Consider the following 15,108-nt stretch of genomic DNA (forward strand, 5'->3'; position numbering starts at 1 on the left):
TAAATGCCCATCATTCCTATCAGATTGCATTTTTTTTTCTCCTCACAATTACCATAGTAATGCTCTTCCATTTCTTAACACTGATGTGCTTCTTGTTTTTTTAAATGCAATGCAAGATGGTGTATTGCTTCACATGCTATATGGGGTGTGTGTGTGTGTGTATATGTGTGTGTGTGCCATTTTTCTATTTACTAATGATGACAAAATAAGAAGCACAGCCAACTTTGGAATAAAAATGATTCCAAAACATAAAATATTACTGCTATAATATCCCATTAAAAAATAAGGAGGGCTGGGCATGGTGGCTCACACCTGTAATCTTAGCACTTTGGGAGACCCAAGTGGGTGGATCACCTGAGATTGGGAGTTCGAGACCAGCCTGACAAACATGGAGAAACCCTGTCTCTACTAAAAATACAAAAATTAGCCAGGCATGGTGGTGCATGCCTGTAATCCCAGCTACTTGGGAGGCTGAGGCACAAGAATTGCTTGGGTCAGGGAGGTGGAGGTTGTGGTCAGCCACGATCACGCCATTACACTCCAACCTAGGCAACAAGAGCAAAACTCTGTCTGAAATACATAAGGAGAACAGTTCATTGTTTTCATCCACAAAAAAGCAAAATTAAATTTTATCCTGAATTTTAAACTCGTTTTACAGCCATTGCATGAAACATGCTATTTTATTTACTGGAGAGACATTGCAACTGACAACGCCCACTGTCTGATCATCCTTAGAAAGCTCCCTCTCACATGCCACGAAAAGCTATCTTTCTGTGGAGTCCTTCTGTGGAGTAGATTTTTATCTTAAAATCAGATAACTGATTTTTTTTTTCCACCTTTGCTTTATTCTGAAGAAGGTTCGGCAAACTACCGCCTATGGGCTCAATCTGGTCCACTGCCTCTTTTCTAAATAAAGTTTTATTGGAACACAGCTATGCCTATTCATTTATGTTTTGTATGCCTATTCATTATGTTTTGACTCCTAACCAACACGATTCTTTTCTTGCTAAAATGGCAGAACTCACTAGTTGCCAAAGAGTTTGTGTAGGCCACAAGGTCTAAAGTATTTCTGATATGGCCCTTTACAGTAAAAGGTTACTTACCCTTCTTCTAGACAGTTTAGATTGACACAATATCCTTTACAAAATACCACTGTGACTATGTTGCCTAACTTCAATTTACTTTTTTAACATTTATCCATTTTTTTATCTTGCCTTTTTAACCTTGTTTCATTTTTATTGCCTTTTCCATATATTTTTTAGCAATTTTAAATTTATTTTACTTTAGTATATTGCATGCATCTTCAAAGCTACCCTAATTTCTTTTTGAAATACAGTGGCATAAAACTGAAATTAAAATATCCCATGGTGTTATATACATTTTGCAGGTTGTCTCAAAGTGTCTTTTGTTTAAAATACAGTTGAATATAAATAAATAACAAGTAAGCAGCAAAACTTATATTTTAAAAATGATTTTTTTTTTGCACTGACTTGACTATTTTATTGTCTTGTTTTGAGACACCACCACATTATTTGTTCTCTAACTTTGTAAGCTTTAGAAGCACTAGTTGATGTTTTTAATGAAAAAAAAAAAAACCCCAACAAATAAAAATAATATTAATTCAATTTTTAACTTCATACTTTATTTTCTGAGAGGAAGAAAGCAGTCTATTTGTTACAGGGTAAATTTGAATATGACCTTAAATCATTTACCTGTTAAAAGCATTAAGTACTATCTTTTAGATTTTTTAAAAATTATTTATATTTGTTTATTTTTTTTTGTAGTGAAGTCGAATGAAAATTAATGCTGTCCTGTCTTTGTATAATAAAAAAAAATTTGGATATACACTTTTTATCTCATGAGATTTCATTTACGTAGAATACGTGCTTCTGTTGTAGAAATAACCAGTGGGTGCTACAAAATGTCTATACAAATTTTTTAATCAGTGGAAACCAATTTGCATAAAATTATGTTAGCCTTCTAATTGAACACTCCCATCTTATCTAACATACTGTTTGCTTAGCAAATCTTATAGAGGCTCTTTTTGGCTTTAACTTTTCTCATAAAAACTTTTATGATATTTCTAAAGTTTTATTTCACTTTATATAATTCAGAAACCACCACAGGTAATATATATATAAAGGTCATACTACGAAAATCTCTGTCTTGACTCCTAACCAATTCTATCCCACACTAAAGTTCCTACTCAATGTTTCTGTTTCAATGCTAAGAGGACTTTTACATTTTCAAAGACCTTTTGATAATGAATAGACAGCAAGTATTTGGAAAGAAAATATAAATCCGAGAATTATATTCCAAGTACTTTTCTTCAGTTTGCCATGCTAAAGTTAGGAGATTAAAGTGAGAAAATCTGATACTAAATTTTCCGATTAAAAAATGAGGTAGGCCCTGGTTATAAAGAAAGTCTCTTTACATAGACTTCATTATGTTGCCACTCAAATCATACCCCTTACATATGTGGTGATACACCTGGGCAGCTTTGTTATTCCTTCTTTCTGTTTTTGCCAAAGTTAAAAGAGATTCTTCTGTATTTTGCTTTCTGGTTGGAAAACAAAAATTTACTACCATGTTTAATGCCTCTGGGCTGATTTTGAAAATTTCAGGTTAAACACATTCTAAAAAGGCATCTGTAGTCTGAGGACTCAGAGCATAGTTGTGCCCAATCCAAAGAAAACTAAAACAACATCAATAGCAGCAACAACAAAGACACTAACTTCCTGGTAAGCTTAATGATGTTTCATTATACATACTGAGCCAACAGCTTTAGGAAAAGTCCTCTCCTATCCTGGAACTGCAAGATTTGATGGCTCTGCCATAAGGGATTGGAAGGGGTTGATATTTGTCATTTTGCAAGCACCACAGATCTTTTGTATTTTTTCATTTTGACTTAAAAGGTGGCTATTTATCCAAACGATAAATATCCCAATCTGTGATTACAAAATTGGATCAAAGGATGTGAAAATAACACCAGAGAAGCAATTTTAGATCACTGTGTTTAGATTTCTCAGAAGAATCTAACACTAAGCTGAATTATTTTTCTGAACCCCATCCCTAAAATGTTCATCAGAGTTCTTGTTCAAAATCACTGTGATGGGTAAGGTTCTTTATCCTTCAAATTTGTGCTTATGTTAGATTTCACTGTGGCATCACTGAATAGAAATAAAAATAACAAAATAGATTGGGTGGTTTGATTTTAGGGAAAAAGTTCTTAAATGAATCTTTGGTTTTCCAGCTTTTGCTACCTCATTAATCCTAAATGGTGTCAGTCAGTTGAGTCTAATAGCTGTGAGTATTACTACCTTGGTCAGTTCCAAATTATAGTATTGATTAATTGATTGTCTCCTTCCAGTTGTGAATTATATTAGTGCTGGCCCGGGCAGTTTGTCTTGAGGCCAAAGTCTAATTTTCAATGGAAGGCAACAAGCAGTTTCACTGTTTCTCTGCTGTGGTTAAGTGGGTGCTCAGAAAACAGAAACCTTTGAAACGATGATTTGACAAAAAGGAATGCGCTAAATTTAATGAATATGTGCTTATTGATCAATCCAACCTAGAGAAACAAGTAGGAAGACAGTAAGTCAAGAATGCATCATTTCTCAACTCGACTTCCAAAACAGTCTTAAAACAATTGACTGGAGAATGAGAGTAGGAGGGAAGCAAGATGGTCCAGAATGATAATGAGCCAGCCTCAGGATCTGCGGAATTAAGTCCAGATGCAAGTGTGGTGACTGTGGTGCTTTCAAACGAAGTGAAACTTAACGTGGGTTATAGGCTCGTCTACATCATAGGCCCAGCTGTCCAGGAGAGCTTAAGAAACACCTGCCACATTGTGGTACCACCAGGGCAGCAGTACCACGTTCTCAGAATAATAGAAACATTACAAATTGAAAGTCTAAACAAGAAAGGCTGGTTTCTTGTTAACTCTCTGTGTTAAGGAAGAACATAAAAGGGTTGAGTGTGCTTATCACTGATTCTTGTGGAATGGGAAAAGCTAAATGGGGCATAGAGAGGTTAATAACTTTCACAGATCTATAACTGTGAGTTTGTTTGTTGCCAGATCAACTCATTTTCTCTGTAAAATGTGAAGGGAAAACTGGTATGGGATGGAGTATCTCTGATTATAAGATTATATTATATGTAAGTGTAATTAGATTATATTTATAACCATTATTGGTCTTTCTTTTCAATGTGGACAAAATTATACTTGGTTTGAAAAAAGAGATTTTCTTCTTCAAGTAAAGAGAAAGAGCATGAAAAAATGAGGGAAGTAATTGAAGGGGTCTTAACTTTTAAAGCACTGACATCAAATGTATAGACGATTGTCATAAATCGAAAGTTTTGAGGAAATGATCATGAATATGGGGAAAGCAGTCACAAGGTCAAATATGTTGATAGGAATTAGAATTCTATGGGAGTATTTTCTATAAGAGAAGAGAGACTGCAGGTAGACATATTGATGAGGGAAGAACTACTCTTCTATAAGTGGCACTAAGTTTAATATTATTCATGATTATTTTATATATATGAAAAATCCTTAAGGGTAGCAATGATGTAAGAGCCTCTTGGTATGAATTCTATAACGAAAGTTCATAGAATAAATCTCCACAAAATATAAAGATATATTAATTCTTCATAACTGTCTCAATGATCTGCAGCAAAAATAAGGTTAAAATTTGGAAGGACATAATCATTATTTAACGAGTATTATTATAAGCTAGGCTGTTTATGATAGATGCTAAGGATATTATAGAGGGAGGACCGAAATAGGAAGCATGTCTTTAAGGTAATCTGTTGAGTAGTTAGTAATTCAAGAAACTCACAGCATACATGGTATTACAAATCCAGTGTACCAGTGATTTGAATAAATTACTGCATATCTTAGTATACTAAGTATTCTCTAAGTGAGCTAATTATAATCTTAGCTTATTTTGGAAAGGCTACAAATATAATTCATCCTAGTAAATTCCTCTCCACTCAGCACAGAGACCCTAACACAAAATGAGTGCTGCATGAATATCTGTCGAAAAGGGAATGTATAAGAATATAGGCTTTGAATCAATTTCCTTTCAGTGGCAAAATGTACTTTCCCTAAAAAAAACATAGTAATAAAGTCAACAATGAGATAGTAGTAAAGTAAAATGTTTGGGATCCCAGCATGTATAAATATAACTATTTTAATCTCTTCTCTACCTCCTCTCTTTACCTAATTAAATCTGATTAACCCTTTACTCACTTTCATTATCTGGAGAAGTGATCCCTTGCCCATTTGGAAGAGATTAAGCACCATTATCTAGGGCTCTGTATTTCCCAGGTTTTGGAAATATTTGCACTCTCCTATAATTGTTTATTTAATGGAATTATTCATGATAGTTGTGCTATGTCTTCTTATTCTTCTGTATGTTCCGTAGGCACTGGCAAAGGTTTTGGCATATAGATGACACTTGGTTCTTTTAGTCTGTGTCATTCTTGACCCCTCTCCTTTGTAACACCCATCTGGTTGATCTGCACATCCAGGTAGCTCTAAGCAATGCCTATCTAGAATTTAACCATTTCTCCCACTCCCAAAGCCATCATCTTATCCACTGCTTGCCAGCATTATTCCAACAGCCTTTATCCTGCACCTGGCACTGTTTTTGCCCCATTTATTCAGTTCTAACTCAAGCCTAAATGATTCTCTTAAAAAACAAATTCGATCATGTCCAAAATATTCAGCGAAAGATCATCTTTGGTTCAAAATATTCAGTGAGAGATCATCTCACTCAGAATGAAAGCCAAAGTTCTTACCAGGAGCTAACATGGCCTTCGTTAATTTCTCAGTCATCGTTTCCTCCTCTCCTCAGACTTTCACTCCAGACACGTGAGCCCTTCTATTCCTCGCTTTAGGTAAGCTCCCTCCTTAGGGTCTTTGCACCTGCTCTTTCCTTATCTAGAATGTTTTCCGCCTAATATCTACATGACTCACTCCTTACTTTCTTCAGAGTTTGACTCAAAAGTCACCTACTCACTTCAAAATTTGAATATTCTCCTTACCCAATACTTGAATTTTATTTCCCTACTTTATTTTTTCCTAATAGTGCTGATTTCAAGTCTGGTATTCAGCGAGTAAAACGAACTTCCTTTCTGTGTAGCTGGGTGTCTATTCCAATGGGTTGGTATCCATTTGTACTGGTTGAGTCATGGGTTGCTTAACACTGGGGATACATTCTGGTAAATGTGTTGTTAGGTGATTACATCATTGTGCGAACATCATAGAGTGTCCTTCCAAAAACTTACTAATATTATAGCCTACCAGTGTAGCCATATGGTATAGCCTACTACACGCCTAGGCTATATGGTATAGCCTATTACTCCTAGACAACAAACCTGTAAAGCATGCTGTTGTGTTGAATACTGTACACCATGGTAATACAATGGTATGTGTGTATCTAAACATAGCAAAGGTACAGTAAAAAAAAATGCTATTATACTCTTACAGGACTACCGTTGTATATGCAGTCCATGGTTGACCTAAACATTGTCATAGAAAGCATGACTCTATTTTAAATCTCACCTCTGCTCATCACTATTTAATATACCTGATACTTTGCCTGTTTCTCTTCACCATTGGACTCCCCTACTCTAATGTGTTCTTGTTCAACACTGTATCCCAATATTACTTTGGCTCCTACCTGCATGCTCTTATGTTAGCCTATGCACAATTTCACCTTAAAAAGAATTGCAAATGCCTCAGAGAATGAGAGATTCCACAGACATATATTTTCTAGGCAATTAAACCTCTGTAATAATGAGTGAGTTGAGATTGCGCTACTGCACTCCAGCCTGGGCAATAGAGCGAGACTCTGTCTCAAAAAAAAAATAAATAAAAAAAGATAGTTTTAACAATTCTTTTAAACTTAGGACTCAAAAATATGCTTACTATTTGTTTTCAGGAAGACTCTTCTTTGTTTGACCTTATTGTATTACTCCATATTTCTACTGGCCAAGTACCTCTCCCCATGGTCAGCACAGTCTAGGTACCCCCATCCTCACACCATTGAGTATGTGGAAAATGGGTCACCGACTAGCAAAAATCATATTATAAATGCAGAGCCATATGCAATACGTATAACTTAATGCCCCAAATCTGTAGGCCTGAAAAAAAAAAAAAAAGAAACACGTTTTTTATATATCATTCTTGAACTCAACTTCTAGGTAATCTTCTATAGCTGAGTCTGCAACTCCTTCCCTTGGGATAACAAATGTGCAGCTACCAAGCACCAAAAATGTAATAATTGAGCAATCTCAGATTGCTACTCTGATATTTCATCCTTCATCTTTCCACAACTTTTAAGTAGAAAAATAGTTGAAGAGCAGATAAACTTAAGGGCTTGAAATTTAAGAAGGTTGTCAGCTTGCTGGTCTAATTGTTCTGGTTCTACACTCTGCCACCTATAATTGAATGTGATTGAAATTATTCAGCTTATTTATTTGGTCATTTATTTCTAGAAAGAGGCATCTAACTTTTCATGAACATAATCATTGATGATTTGACCATTAAGGTCACTCTTAGGAGGAATTAGAAGTCAGCCTCTATCTATAGTTCTATGCAGGCTTAAAAACCATTCAGTTTTTCCTAATCTTCTTTACTTTGGCACTTTTCTTCCTTCTTGTCCATTTATTATGTAGTTTCCAACTTGATTATTAAACTAAGATGAGAGATATTTAAAAATAGACCTATGTTAATTGCTATGATTTGAATGTTTCCATTAAAACTCATGTTGAAACCTAATTGCTAATGTAATGGTGTTGGGAGGTGGGGCTTTAAAGAGGTGAGTAAGCCATGAGGCCTCTGTCCTCATGAATGAATTCATGCTGTTATAGTAGAAGTGGTTTAATTATCATGGGCGTGGGCTCCTGATGAAAGAATAAGTTATGTCCCCATTTACTCTTTCTGTCTCATGAAATCACTTCCACCTTCTTCCCTTCTGCCATGGGATGAGGCCCTTGCCAGGTGCTGGTGCCATGATCTTGGATTTCCCAGTCTCCAGAACCATGAGTCAAATAAACTTCTGTTCTTTATAAATTACTCAGGCTGTGGTATTGTGTTATAGCAGCCAAAACTGATAAAGACCTTAATAGAATTCAATTCTAGATGGTTAGATGATCAAAATATGTCCTATGAGTATCTATCTATCTATCTTAGTAGTTTTTTCTGTCTATATATCCTAATGCCCACCTTTATTGATTCATTTTCATACTGTTATAAAGAACTGCTCGAGACTAGGTAATTTATAAAGAAAAGAAGTTTAATTGACTCACAGTTTGGCATGGTTGGGGAGGTCTCAGGAAACTTACAACCATGGTGGAAGGTGAAGGGGAAGCAAAGTGCTTTCTTCACAAGGCGGCAGTAAGGAGAAGTGCCTACTGAAGGGAAAACAGCCCCTTATAAAACCATTAGATCTCATGAGAACTCACTCTGAAAAGAAAACAGCATGGGGGAAACTGCCCGCATGATTCAGTTACCTCCACCTGGCCTCTCCCTTGACACGTGGGGATTATGGGGATTGCAATTCCAGATGAGATTTGGGTGGCAACTCAAAATCTAACCATATCACCACCCTAATTGTTTTCTAGCTTCCAGTTTTAGAAGTGAACTGATAAGTACTGACTAAAACTAGTGTGAAAGATTTATACTTTATACTCATTAATGTATTGCATAATTAGAAAATATATTAAAAACTTGTATATAGCATAACTACCTTAAAATTTGTTTTTTTGTCATTATGAACTCAAACTTAATTTTAAAATGATTATGTCTAATGGTTGAGCAATTCAAACAATCCAAACCGATGATCTTTTAAAAATCATTATGGTGAGCAAAAAAATAATTATGGTAAGCAAATTGTTAATGCTTAATCCTATCAATCTTGACTTGAAAATAATTGATATAACCAAATCAATTTAAAAATCTGCTCAAGAGGCCCCTATTTATAGTAGTCCACATAAAAGTGGCTTTGTACTTTCGTGGTTTTATGAGGGCATCTTAAAACATATAAAAGATGGAGTTAATTTTAGAAGCTAAAAGTATAGTGGCCAGATGAAGAGATCCACATAGTTATGATGGTGTCCAGACATTATATGATACATGGTATTTAATTGTAGGCATCAATTTGAAACATGAAATACTATCTTGATGTGCTAGGAAAGAGAGATCAGATGATGAAACATCTGCAACCCATCTCATAATAGGAATGGTGAAGGAACTACAGATGCTTTGCATAGAAAATAGAAGACTAAGGAGAAAAAAGCCAGGTAGCTTTTGTATCAATATAAGGAAGACTTGTCTTGTAATTAGAGCTACTCAATAATGAAAGCGAGGTTTATGTTTAGTTTACTCAGAGTGTGACTGACTGTGTGTGTGTGTTTCAGGGAAGTAGACTAGAAAGAGATTGAACTGTGACCTCCCTTAGTCTTTCTGCCTTAATTTGCCTGCCTGCCTGCCTTTTTCTTTCCTCCTCTCCTCTTCTCCTCTTCTTTCTTCCTTTCCTTTCCTTTTCTTTCTCTCTCTCCTTTCTTCCCTTCCTCCTTCTTTCTTTCCTTCTCTCTATCAAAGGGTAGTGTAGTTTTAAACACTGAATAAAAATGATTTGAATCACAGATATACTACCAAATATATTTTATTATCTTGGGCGGGTCAGTTGCCTTCTCTGGGTTTAAATCTGTCATGTACAAATCGTGACCTAGGGTCTTTACAGCCTATTTTAGTTCTAATATTCTCTGACCATATACATGTAGACATATTGACAAACTCTACGTCTACTCATTATGAAGAATCATTACAATTATAGACTTTTAGAGCTGAAAAGCATTTTGTCAACCTCCACACAAGTCATTACATTATACATATTATTGTTTCTACACTGAATTGCTAGTAAATAATTTCAATAAATCCTTCTTTTAAATGCTGTATATATTGTGTAAAGGTGTTTTTTTTTTTTACTACCCTTGAATGAACAAATGTGACTCAAGCAGAAATGCTCTGGGAACATCCTGCTGAGCTTCCTTCTTCTGGCCATACAGTCTGCATACACAATTAACCTTCCCTTAATTAGATTAATTTGTTCTTTACCCGGGATTGTCAAATTAATACTGTAATCAAAGATCTCTATTAGACACCTGAATATGTTCCTGCTATGTGTAATGCTAATTACTTCTTTACTAAAAGTAACTAAAAACAGGCTCACTTAATGGTATGCCTTAGTTAGAAGATCTGGTTTATGTCTCCAAATTAGTGCTACTCAGAACTTTACAATTCTTAAAATCATCTAAAGAAACCTCAGTATTTCTGATTTTCTTAATTGTTGAAATTCAAAGATTTAATAAAATTTCAGGCTACTCCTACTTACATGAAAACATTTATAACATTGGCACTGGTCCTTATATTAAAACATGATACTGCATAGCATTTAATCTAATGTTATTTACAACAAATTAAATTGCCCTTGCCAAAATAAACAAAGAATTTGGCTATAGAACCCACAGTATTGTTATGTTCACCCCACATATTTCCAAATGCAGATATTTTAACAGTTTCTGGCTAGCATTAACTTGATCCAATTATGAAAAGTGACACTGATGATTACATGACAAAGACAGCTCCCCTAACCAAACTGACTAAACTTGGTCAATGTCCCCAAGGCAAAATGCTATGAACCATTAGCTGTAGACTAGTATATTCAGCATCAACAGTATTTTAAATACCCTCTAACATTCTCAATCAGCCATTGATTAAGTGTCCAAGGTTTCAATGTTTAGACATTGTGGGAAATACAAAGATGAGCAAAAAGACATACACCCTCCTTTTAAAAAGTTTACAGTCGTGGACACTTAAGGAGGAACCGGCAGGATAATGGAAACCTGATTCTTTTGCCATCTAGTTAGATGGTTTTTATTCTCTCAATCAGGAACCGTCTCAAAATAAAGTAATGATTGAGGTCTGTGAAGTTTCACCTGGGTTTGAATTTTTGTGTGATGTGGGAAGAGATTTTGTTTTTCTAGTTCTCAGGTCCCTCATTCTAACATGGAGATCAAGTACAGACCTCAGAGGTATTCTGTGAGGAGTAAATGGAGTATATGTATAATGTTTTTGCACATAATATGCATATCAAAAATAAATGTTAAAATATTTAAGAGATGAAGGATACATTAAACAAGAAAGCTTTTTTTTTTTTTTTTTTTTTGGCAAGAGTGAAAAGTTAAATATTTTGTGTTATAGTTAGATTGCTACATTTAGGACTGATGTATAACACTCAGGTACTACAAAAGGAAAGAATTTCTTCTTTCTTTCAGGCAATGCCCTATAACAACTAGCTCACTAACCAGTGATCTTAAATAAGTGGAGGAAAAGACAATTTAGGAAATACTGATGAAATCTAATACCCTAAATAAAGTGTATTGAACTTCACCCAAGTTTTTGACAACATGTTTTACAAATTTTTGTAGACAATATGGAGAAGATGGAACTAAAAAGATCCAGGTTGATTTAAGTGCCAAAAATCATAAAAAAAGACATTGGAATATGTAAATATTAATTTGTAAAGCACTTTTAGACTTGGCTCAGAGTTCTGTCTTTGGTAGAGTAAAAATACCATAGAATTTGAAAGTCAGAAAGGTTTAGGTTGGAGTTCTTGCTCTAACTCATTAGCTGTGAGAGACCTTTGCCTCCTTGGCCATCAGTTTCTTTTGTAATGGGATAATATGAAGATAACATAGAAAGTCATTCCCTTTATGCTTGGCACATACTAAGGGCTCAACAAATGATATCAATAATAATCATTGTTATTTTTACCTTAATTTTATTTTTGCAATGAGATGAAGGTGATTATGGTATCTTGTTTTCATTTTTACTCACTTTGAAACTACAGGTAGATAAAAAAGGCTTTTCTCTAGGTAGGTACATATGGTTTTTCTGACTGTGTTCTATGATTCAAGCATCTATCCTGTTTTGAGAAGGTGAACTACTAAAATGTGTTGCCTGCTTCCATTTTCAAACATGCCTATGTGTGAGCAGACAGGTTCCTGATGCTCTAAATTTTAATAAAAATAACAATAATTACATCTACAGACACATTCATATACCTCCTACTATGTCAAATACTATTCACCAAAGTAGCTTTCATATATGAACTCATTTAATCTTCACCACAGCCACCAGAAATATACTTATTATCTTTACTTTACAAATGAGAAATCTCAGACACAAATTTGTGTAGTTTGCTTAATATCAAATGGCTAATAAGTAGCAGACAATCCAGGCAAATGTAAGTCTAGAATCTATGAAATTTGCTCCTTATAATAGAATTGTTCTGTCTTGAAGAAACAATGTCATTAATGGAAGCATATTTGAAATATTTCTATTAGCACTAGATCAGACAGAAATAGAACTAAAAAGAAAATAGGAACATCATTTGTATCATTAGTTCTATGGAAATAAGTACTTTGGACTCCCAAACAACTGGTTTTTAAATGAACACTGGAAGATAATGTGCTTGGAAAATGGAAACTGATTCTATACAAATTGCTGAAACATAAAGCAGAATGAGTAGTATTGTAAGAGTCATGAATGAAGACACATAGGAATTCAGAAGAAGAACACATCAATTTGACTGGGGGTATCCAAGAAAGCTTTTTGGGGAAGGTGAACTTAATCTTAATATATAAAATTGAACAATGATGAACCACCATGGAAACAGGCTGAAAGCCTGAAATAAATTTACTACAATCTTCATTAGCTCTTATTTGTTTGTTGAGTTATCATCTTATTTGACTTCAATGGTACTGTGATTTCTGAAGGACCTTTGTGTACCTTCTCCATAGGCTGATAATTTCCATTTTCTTAGAGTCATAAGATACATCAACCCCAAAATAAGATCAACAGGGGATAGGATGGTGATCCTCTTTTCTTTAAATTGAGGAGGCACAATTTTAGCAGATAAGAAATTTGAGCATGTTAAGGAACTTTTAAACCTCATAGACTTTATTTAGAAAGTTTGTATTTAGAAACATTGATTTTAAACCATTTAAGTTTATCTTATTATTCATCACAAGTTTATTATTAGATAATAGTCTCTGAACAATAAGCCAATAGATCAAATATCTCAGAGAAAGGAGATGGGAATTGTTTATTTCAAAGAATTATCTTTGTAGGATTAGAAACACACTATTAAACTGCAATGGGTGAGAAAAAAATGTACTTGGCAGAGGATTTTAAACAAAAGGTATTATTATGATAGATGAAATGTTTATATTAGAGAATGGATATGTAACAAAACAAAGCTGTGTTAATAGCAAAAATTTTGTCACAAGGTAGCGAGAACTGAATGCATTAAATCACAACCTGTTATTGTTTAACAAAGATTAGACTTTAAAAAATTCGCTAATCTACTCACTAATCTGTTTTCTTACTTTATTCCCTCATTAACAATAAATAGCTTTGTAGCTTCCAGAAGAGCCAAAACAAAGTAGGTAGGCGAGGCCACCGCCAAGGGCTAATAATTTCATAGCAGCAGCAGCTAAATTCAATCAACATTTAAATCTATAGGCATCTGCTGCTTCAATTCAGAACTTTAACCCATTGTTAGATTTCCCCCACGTTCAGGCCTAACATCATATATAATTCAGAACTGAAAATTAAATCTCTCATTAACAGATTTCCTAGTTATTCTATTATTAATACTTCATAATTTTATTTATAAACGAAAATCTATAGTAAAGAATAACTTGATATTAGGTGAACAGAGTAAAATGTTTGAGTATTTTATCCACCCATCCATTCTAACCAATATTCATTGAGTCAAACTATACATCAGTTACTGTACTAAGTATTAGGACCCAAAGAAGGGAAAGGATTAAAATGTGGTTGTGGACTCACCTTGTGTTAGCCACTGTAGGTGTTCTCAGACACAGTCCCTGGCCTCAAGAAGTTCAAAACCTAATTATAAAGATAGAAAGGAACAATTATTTAAAAAATATTTTAATGCCTACATTATCTTTCAGATATATGCTGGCACCCCATTTTTTCAGTGGGGATTGAGACAGAGGAGAAAAAGCAACCTAGTTAATGAGAAACTGGTATCAATTTTATGAAACACAATCTTTAATTGAAGTAGTGAAATGCCAAAAACCAACATGGAAATCTCTATTGTTCACAGCCTATAAAGCAGAATATTGACTATTCTTTAAAATGTTGAATTGAAACTAACATGTCCACCATAAAATGGCTAAATTGCCTTCTTACAACATCAGTTTCATTAAGTCCAATAAACATCTTGGTTTGTTCCTTCCTACAATTACATAACACATTTCAGAAAATCCATCCTTTGGTCTTTAAATAAATAATGTCCCTAAGTTGTTAAGGGGAGCACTTAAACCTTGGCAGCCAAGCTAAAGCAAATCCTTGTCTATCCTACTCATTCTGGGACAAATCCGCACGGAAAATTCCAGCTTATAAGCATTACATTTATGTTTAAGAATTTCATAATTAATTTAACAAGATTCACACCTCTGAGACATATAATAAGGCACAATGTCTTAATTTCTCAACAGAATCATTTGTATAAGATTTGAAGTCTACCTTAATGATTCATTTTTGTATTGTTTGTTTTCACAATTGCTTTATTTTGTTTAGCACATTTTTTTTCTCAATTCTTTTTAACATATTAAACTCTTAGTCCCCCTTCAATTCCCAGTGAAGTTGTCATCTCGTGGGGCAAGATTTTTGACATCCTGCCACCTCTAAGTTTTAGTTAGATGAATCTCCTAAATGCTCCAACAAGCTCTGCACCCTTCCCTATCACACGTTATCACATCACTCTGTGTCAGAGAAAGTGGCTAGCTGTTCACCAAAACATTTCCCTTTTCCTCCTGTTACATAGCCAGACTACATTTTGTAGTTAGATGTGACTGTATTCCTCACCATGGAATACAGTCTTAAGACCATCTTGCATATATGATCCTCATTCTATGTTTCTTACCTATAGGTTAAATCCTTAAGGACCTGAAGGAGGAAAGGTCCAAAAGATGAAAATAACATGATTCTCCAGCCACAGCTTT

At 34.4% G+C, this 15,108-nt stretch overlaps 1 protein-coding gene across 30 annotated transcripts in view; it reads right to left on the reverse strand.

Moving 5' to 3' along the window:
• PTPRD (protein tyrosine phosphatase receptor type D) overlaps nt 1–15,108 on the reverse strand; it is a 2,332,079-nt gene that overhangs the window by 856,364 nt on the left and 1,460,607 nt on the right. For 29 of the 30 annotated variants that reach the window (XM_073021577.1, XM_073021575.1, XM_073021576.1 and 26 more), the window contains one exon: nt 13,928–13,987. The gene's annotated coding sequence lies outside the window, so the exon portion shown is untranslated. Of the gene's footprint in view, nt 1–8,316; nt 8,425–13,927; nt 13,988–15,108 lie in introns of those variants that run through there. The other variant, XM_073021573.1, reaches the window with a different exon arrangement.

Source organism: Chlorocebus sabaeus, chromosome 12 (genome assembly GCF_047675955.1).
Source record: "Chlorocebus sabaeus isolate Y175 chromosome 12, mChlSab1.0.hap1, whole genome shotgun sequence".
NCBI lineage: Eukaryota > Metazoa > Chordata > Mammalia > Primates > Cercopithecidae > Chlorocebus > Chlorocebus sabaeus.